The following is a 7,786-nucleotide window of genomic DNA, read 5'->3' as shown; positions in this document are numbered from 1 at the left end:
ATGTCTGTTTATAAATAGATAGCTACTTTGTAACGTAATCAGCCGTGGCAGAGTGATACAAACGGTGCGTCGGTTGGAGTTTTGTTATCACTAAAATATCGCATGGCTGGAGAGCGCTCTCAGCCAATCAGATTCGAGAACCAGACAGAACTGTTGTATAAATATATATATATATATATTATTATATATATTATTACGAAAAAAGCTGAAGCTGATAGGTTGGTTCTTGTCACATCACCTGCAGTGAGCTTGAGGCATTCTGAAAAGTTGAGATGTTTTCATCTCGCCGAGGCATAGGCACGCCTGGAAAAAACGAGTGTGCTGCACCGCATGCACTTCTGTTATGAGCGCGCTTGCCGCACGCCTACATTTGAAATAACTAATCTGCATGCGCAAAAAAACAAAACAAAAACACAACATGTGAACGTCCCCTGGTTCAAGTCGGTTATAGCAGTGTATATCAGTGTTAACGAAATGCAACGGTTACAAATTTGACATTCAAAATGTAATTAGGCCTAAGTGGCTTATTGCAAATTGCAGCCAATCAGGAAGGTGAAGGCAAAAAAATGCAACGGTTAGAAATTTGACATTCAAAATTTTAATTAACAGCAGATGTACCGCGAACAGCCAGTTAGCAAAAAAGAAACATTGTTATCAATTATTTTCAACGGAGAACATTAACAAGGAAAAAAGAAGAATGATTTATTTGAACTTTCGAATTAGCAAAATTGATTTGAAAATTAGTGTGAGCTTCGTCGTCGCACTGGATGTCGACAAGATGCTCCTGATTAGCGGGCTCACATTCAATCACATCCGCTTGAAAGGGATGCACAACCCAACTGGGGACATCAAGGTTGAGGAGGTCCCTGAAGCGGATCTCCATTTCGGCCTTAGCCATCGTCAAGTGGTCAGTGTAAACTAATAGGAGGTCATCGGTAAGAGCCTCAGACACCTGTAATGAGTATTATTTTACAGTTAAATTGTTCTCTTTTCCCCATGAATATTTGAAGAGATTGGTTAATCCATTTTGATTAAAAATGTGTTTTCTTTACCAAGAAAGCAGCAAGATGAAAATTTCTGTTTCGAACTTTTACATAGCATCTTTTGGTTATAAAAAGATTAAAAATTCAAATGATTTTAAAAGGTTTATTATGAAAACTGATTATTTTTCCCCCCTAAAATGCAATAAATTTATGACACGTTTTTTTTTCCAAAATGCAATTAATCCATCAATATAAAATGTATTTTTCATATTGAAAATACACAACAAAGTAAGTTGATCCACATATGACAGCCTCTGAACTTTCAATACTAATCAGGCATTTGACTATATACATTCAGCCGTCGCTCTCAAAATGATTTCAATGAGTCATCTTGTTAATGTCATAAATTAGTTATGTCTCTGTTTGTCAGGCGCCACAGCACGGTTAAAATAAAGACATTTGCTGAGTACATTGGTATTAAAAACGGCTTTTAAAAACTATCCATGATTCAGTTTTGGGTACCGTGACAGAAGTTTGATGATATCGTGGTTGAGCGGATACCGTGTTCTGCAGAGAAGGGAGACTGGCGTTTGTCACGTTTTGGAAAGAAAGGGAGAAAACATGACAGAATAACACAACGGATATCGCATTTTGTGCAAAATTAATAAATGACTTTTTAATATCGACCAATTACAACACTGATTTTGGCGGAAACTTTTTTAAATTGCGTTTATCGAATTTTGGAAACAAACTCTTCCTTTTTAGACTCTCTAATTTGTATTAGTTGTTTTATTGATTTTTATTATACTGAAATATTTATAAGTTAATGCGTGCTATAGGTCTGTATTGTCAGATTCAGTAGGCTATAATCACTCAATATAATAAGCATTACGGAAATAAAATATATTAGGCTAATTATAGCCTAATAATAGTGGGTCTGTTATATCTATTTAGTGTTGTTTCTGAAAAAAAGATCACCTTGGCCAGCTGTGGGAAATGAGCAAACTGCCTCCTGACTATACTCTGCCTGTAGAGATCAAGCCTGGAGGTGAGACTGTGGATAATAGCCTTGGATTTGACCAGAGTGATGTCGTTTCCTTGGAGCTTTAATGTGACTTCATTCATCTTCTCAAAAAAGTCTGCGAGGTACATGATGTTGCAGCGGCTGGATGACACCTTTTCCCAGAGAGCTCCATCAACTCTTCCAGGAACTCGACGATGCTGTCAAACAGCTCACAAAAACGAGCAAGGCAGTTTCCCTTTGAGAGCCAGCGGACATCGGTATGGAGAAGAAGCCGTTCAAAAGTCTCATCGTTTTCCTGACACAGCTGTCGGAACAGCCCATCATTCAGTGCATGGGCTTTAATTTTGTTTATTGCTTTGACTGCCACATGAAGAGACTCATGGAGAACAGGATTGGAGCATTTTGCCATAAGGTTGTGGCGGTGCAAAACACAGTGGACTGTGAGGACATGCGGCACCTGCTCCTTCAGCAGAGCGGTGAACCCACGGTACCTGCCAACCATTGCGGGAGCACCGTCAGTGGCACAGGCGAGGATATTAGAGATTGGAATTGATTTCTCCTGTAGATTAGCAGAAAGCGTGTTAAAAATGGTCTGGCCCTTGGTGTCGGTTTCCAGATATTTAGAAAACAAAAATTACTCTGCCATCTCGTGACTGTTTGAGGCCCTATAACGGACATATGCCATCAGCAGAGCGTTGTTGTCAGCGGTGGTTGTCTCATCCAGCTGAAGGCTGAATGGAGTGTCCCGTAGGATGGCACATAGCTGTTCCTCGGTATCTGCACCCATTTCATTAATCCTGCGTGCCACGGTGTCATTGCTGAGTGGGATGGATTTCAGCACCTGTGTGTGATCGCGCTCCATCACGGTAGAGATTACCTCTTTGATGGCAGGAAGCACCAGCTTTTCTCCAATTGTGAATGGCTGTCCACATATGGCGATCAGCAGGGAGATATTATATGATGCTATTAGCCCACTATCATTTTGGCTGTTACTTTTAGCGGAGAGCCTGTTGATGGTTCTCCTACTGTGTTTCTCCTTTAAGGCCTGGAAGAACGGACGGTCCTTATCTGCCTTATCTGGGTGGATCTTCATTAGGTGCTCCTTGAGACGTGAATGTTTCATGGCTTAGTTTGAAAACACATGTTCGCAGAGTAAGCACATTGGGAGTTGGGCGTTGGTTGGAGATGGTATAAATCCATACTTAAGATATTCAATAGAATATTGTCTACATTTTTTCTTGCTCGGCGCCGCCATTTTGCCCGCGCAAAAGTGGACTGATCTTTTTTTTTAATTCACTGTGTGTGTACTGTGACTTTGAACTTTGAAGTGAAAAGTGACTAAATGTCTATTATTTATGGAAGACTGGAATGCAGGATTTGTTGTGACACATTATAAACTGGAAGAATAAGTAGGCCTAATATCACTGTTTAATAAAAATAAAATAAAATAAAAAATAAAAATATCTTGTTTTATGTTAAATGTTTGATTATTCTGTTAAATGTAAAAATCTTAAATAAATTAGAATAAATTAATAAATAGTAGGCATTTATTAAAAATAAATAGACACATGAGACTGTTTATTCATGTTTAAAACAGTTTAAAAAAGCCAACATTTAAAAATATTTTGCCAGTTTTTTCTTGTTAAAATAAATCAACTTCCGACTCAAAGTATATATTGTTTATTGTTTATTGTAAAAAGGATCCCCATTAGCTGTCACCAAAGTGAACGAGCTAGTCTTCCTGGGGTCCACAACAAAAAGAAATCACATAACAATGTTAATATAAAAACAGTATAGCACTATAACATTATATACATCAATACACATCATCATAAATTAGTCTGAATAAATAATTACAATATTACATTCATAAAATAAATATGTCCTTTCCTTACTCACAGATTTAAGGTGGTACCTAAAAGAGTCTTTGCCATTCATTTTACGTATATTCAATGGACAATTATTCCAATGATTGATGGCACGATAAATAACAGTTCTCTTTAAAGCATTTGATTTTGGGCGTGGTAACATCATCTGGCCATCATCAACAGACCTAGTCACATGAGAATGTACCTGATCACACCCAACAATTTGGTTATATAAAAAAACTGGTTGAGAAGAATAGACAATGTTTCTAAAAAACTTAATTGTATTAAAAACTAACCTTTTATCCACTTATCCATTTATATATAAATTGGGCTGTCATTGGACAGTAAAAACGACCGTATTTAAAAAACACAGTCATGATTTTTCATGAAAGTATGTTGTAATTATAGGCCTAAATACCTTGGTAACACCTTGTGTTTTCATCAATGGTATAATAAATACAATTAAAATTTGTGTTCATAATCGGTAAAATAAAAATCTTCTAACAAGAATAAACACATAAATAAAATTATTATTGTATTATTAATTATTTTGAACTATCTTGAAACTATCTGTAATAACTTGAAAGAGACAGATCTGGTCACTATCCAAGCCGCGTTTCACGCTCAGATGTGACGGCGGAATTGATGCATTTCCTAAATGTGATTACAGAATATATTTAAATTATCCATCAAATTGTCATTTTCTCCGTACAGTCTTGCGAGTTAACAATAATGCCTGACAAGTAAATTACTTGGTGAACGAAGAAAACATTTTGGCATTAGGCATATGCATTGGCATTAGTTAGGCTATTGCCTAAAAATGAAATGTACAACCCAGGTAAAAAAGTAGTATACTTTAGTGTATTTGAAATATGAATGAAGTACATGAATTATAAAACAAGTATACTTCTACTTGTTGTACTTTATTTAAAGAGTATTTGATTTGTACTTTTTAAAAGTATACTTCGAAAAAGATGTAATTAAGTTCAACTTAATAGTCCAAACAGTAAGTATACTAATTTATCAGTAATCAAATTATTTTTTAAATGTACTTTTTGAAAGTGTACTTTGTTGTAAATGTATTTTAAATTGTATTGAAGTTTATTTTTTTAAGTGTATTAAATTTGACATACTTAGAGTGGCAATTCAGTGTACTTATGGGAAGTATATTTTTTTGGAAATTAATTGTTAGTATACTTTTTTTAAAGTGTACTATGTTCTCACTTGATTAGAAGTGTGACTTCTGTACACTTTATACAGTACACTCTAAAATAAGTGTATTTTTAGTGGCATATCAGAGTACTCTTATAAAATATGTTAAAAAAATGTATAGTGGTAATTTAGTGTACTTTTAGTAAGTACGCTTACTTTTAATACAAAATATAATTTATTAAAGTGTACACTGATTTCACTTCATCTGTAGTGTAATCAGTCTGTCTGTTGTTCGTTACCTGGCTCGACTCGGTGTTCATCTTCAGTTCTCTCTTCACAGCAGTTCAGTCAGTGTACTGTTTGAGTACATGAATTACTCGGGGATATTGGTTTGTTTGAACTCAGAGGGAGTGTCAGCCACATTAAAAAAGTTAACAGCTTAAGTCATTTGTGGATTAATGCGTATTGGAGACGCGAACCGTTTAAAACGATTCAGTTCGATTTGGTGAACTGGTTCAAAAAGATCCGGTTACATCGAATGATTCGTTCGCGAACCGGATATCACAAACTGCTTTGTTTTGAACTCTCTCTCACAACAGACACGGAAAAGAAGACAATGGTGAATAAAGTCGTAGTTTTTGCTATTTTTGGACCAAAATGTATTTTTGATGCTTCAAAAAATTCTAACTGACCCTCTGATGTCACATGGACTACTTTGATGATGTTTTTCTTACCTTTCTGGACACACAGAGAGCTCTCGGACTAAATCTAAAATAAACTTTGTTCCAAAGATAAACGGAGGTCTTACGGGTTTGGAACAACATGAGGGTAAGTTATTAATGACATAATTTTGCTATTTGGGTGAACTAACCCTTTAATTTGAAGAACATGCATGTTCACGTTATGTCTTGGAATACAGACCTGACTTCCCAGATTACAAATTTGAAAATCCACTTAACTCTGCCATTTTTGCCGTCATTGACTACTGTTAATACTTCTTGTTTGAATTTCACTGATTAAGCAATATGGTAAAAGTGATAGTGGGTTGGTACGGATTAGGGCTGGGATAAACTATCTTTTTTTTACGATTAATTTAGCGATTATTTTTCGGTGCATCGATTAATCTAACGACTCTTTTTTGTTTTTGTTTTTTTCAGTCCGATTCTATTTCGGTTTGATTCGATTATCGATAATGTCCCCATTAATTGACTATTACCAATTTGTAAAAAGTCCAAAATAAAAGACTATACAAGTGCAAAGTAATGCATTCTTAGTCAGAGGTAGCGTTCGATAAAACCTTGAAGCCTTAAACACATAGGCCTAGCTTACTAATAAAAAAGTGCATCTTGTAATTCTTCTTTCAGATGAAAATAACAAATTGATGTCATTCAATAAAAAAAAGGTCACCCAAAATACTTGTTTAGAACAATTGAAAGAATACAGTAACCAATGTAAACTTGTGGGCTTTAAGCTATTTAAGTGATTTTCCAACAAAAAATAAATAAAAATTAACAGCGACAGTGGGAGCCAGCAGCCTGTCATGGTGTCCTTCCTGAACCAACAGAATTTAACATTTGTTGAAAACACATAGCTTTAAGCTTACTGAAAAAAGTGCATCTTTTAATTCTTCATTCACATAAAAATAACAACAACGTATAGTAGTACACTCTGCCACTCACCTTTTTCTTAAAAAAAAAATACTAATGTAGGTAACTAGAATTTAATAAATGGAACATTATTGTAAAGTGTACCGATTTGTTATACACCGATTCAGACGTCTCATGAGTTCAGTGTTGGACAGATCAGTTGTTTTAACTATTCATTTAAGTGAATCAGTTCAAATGAGTCATTAGTTCGCGAATCGGACATGTCATTATTGGACGTGTAGCCTACGGCAAGCGCTGTGTGATTATCCCGGCAGTTTATTTTTTAGCACAACTCGCACTCCGCGGTAATTCAGCAAAAAAAATGCTCCACGTGAAACTTTGTTCATCCCAGCCCTGGTACGGATATAACTACAAGGCCTCTGGCAAATTGGCGCAGGTACCAATACTGTGACCACAAGTGACATGTTGCGTTTATAGGCAACCCTCACAGGGAAAGGAAAAAAGGCAAGCTGAAGGAGCAGCTTGAGCCAGAAAAAACCAACGCAATTTTAGGTACAGTAATGTCATAGTTATGAATCCAAATCCATTGTCATGATTGATTGACAAATCCATTATAATCAATGATTGTATTTCAATGTTATACATTGTCTATCCTGTTTTAATTCATCCCCATGTCTCTTTCCTTTTTTTACAGATGCAGTGAGGGAGCGATTCCCCAACACCGAGGTGGCAGAGATCTGGGCCCTTCTACGGAGGAAGTGCAACAATGAGAGCTACAAGGCCTCTAGTAACTCAAGTCAGAGCTACAAGTGCTGGTCATATAATTAGAATATCGTGAAAAAGTTCATTTTTTTTATTGTAAATTATTTTTAAAAATGAAACTTTCATATATTCTAGATTCCCTACATGTAAAGTAAAACATTTCAAAAGTTTTTTTTTTTTTTTTTTAATTTTGATGATTAGAGCGTACAGCTCATGAAAGTCCAAAATCCAGTACCTCAAAATATTAGAATATTTCCTAAGATCAATCAAAAAATGGATTTTCAAAACAGAAAAGTTCAAGTTCTTTAAAGTATGTACATTTGTACACTCAATACTTGGTCGGCAGCACATATTTCAGCAAATGATTTGCTCCTAGCACAAATTACAGCA

At 35.5% G+C, this 7,786-nt stretch overlaps 1 long non-coding RNA gene and 1 pseudogene across 1 annotated transcript; one reads left to right on the top strand and one right to left on the bottom strand.

Annotated features, from left to right (window-relative positions):
* Positions 1-2,104: 2,104 nt before the first annotated feature.
* Positions 2,105-3,262, bottom strand: LOC137025280 (zinc finger BED domain-containing protein 5-like; annotated as a pseudogene).
* A 2,090-nt stretch (positions 3,263-5,352) lies between these two features.
* Positions 5,353-7,437, top strand: LOC137025007 (uncharacterized). The gene is made up of 3 exons (XR_010895813.1): positions 5,353-5,855; positions 7,112-7,186; positions 7,329-7,437. It is a non-coding gene; the product is annotated as an uncharacterized lncRNA (long non-coding RNA).
* The last annotated feature ends 349 nt before the right edge of the window (positions 7,438-7,786 follow it).

The sequence above is a fragment of the Chanodichthys erythropterus genome, chromosome 8, assembly GCF_024489055.1.
Source record: "Chanodichthys erythropterus isolate Z2021 chromosome 8, ASM2448905v1, whole genome shotgun sequence".
Taxonomy (NCBI): Eukaryota; Metazoa; Chordata; class Actinopteri; order Cypriniformes; family Xenocyprididae; genus Chanodichthys; species Chanodichthys erythropterus.
This window is presented reverse-complemented; position numbering and strand designations above follow the sequence as displayed.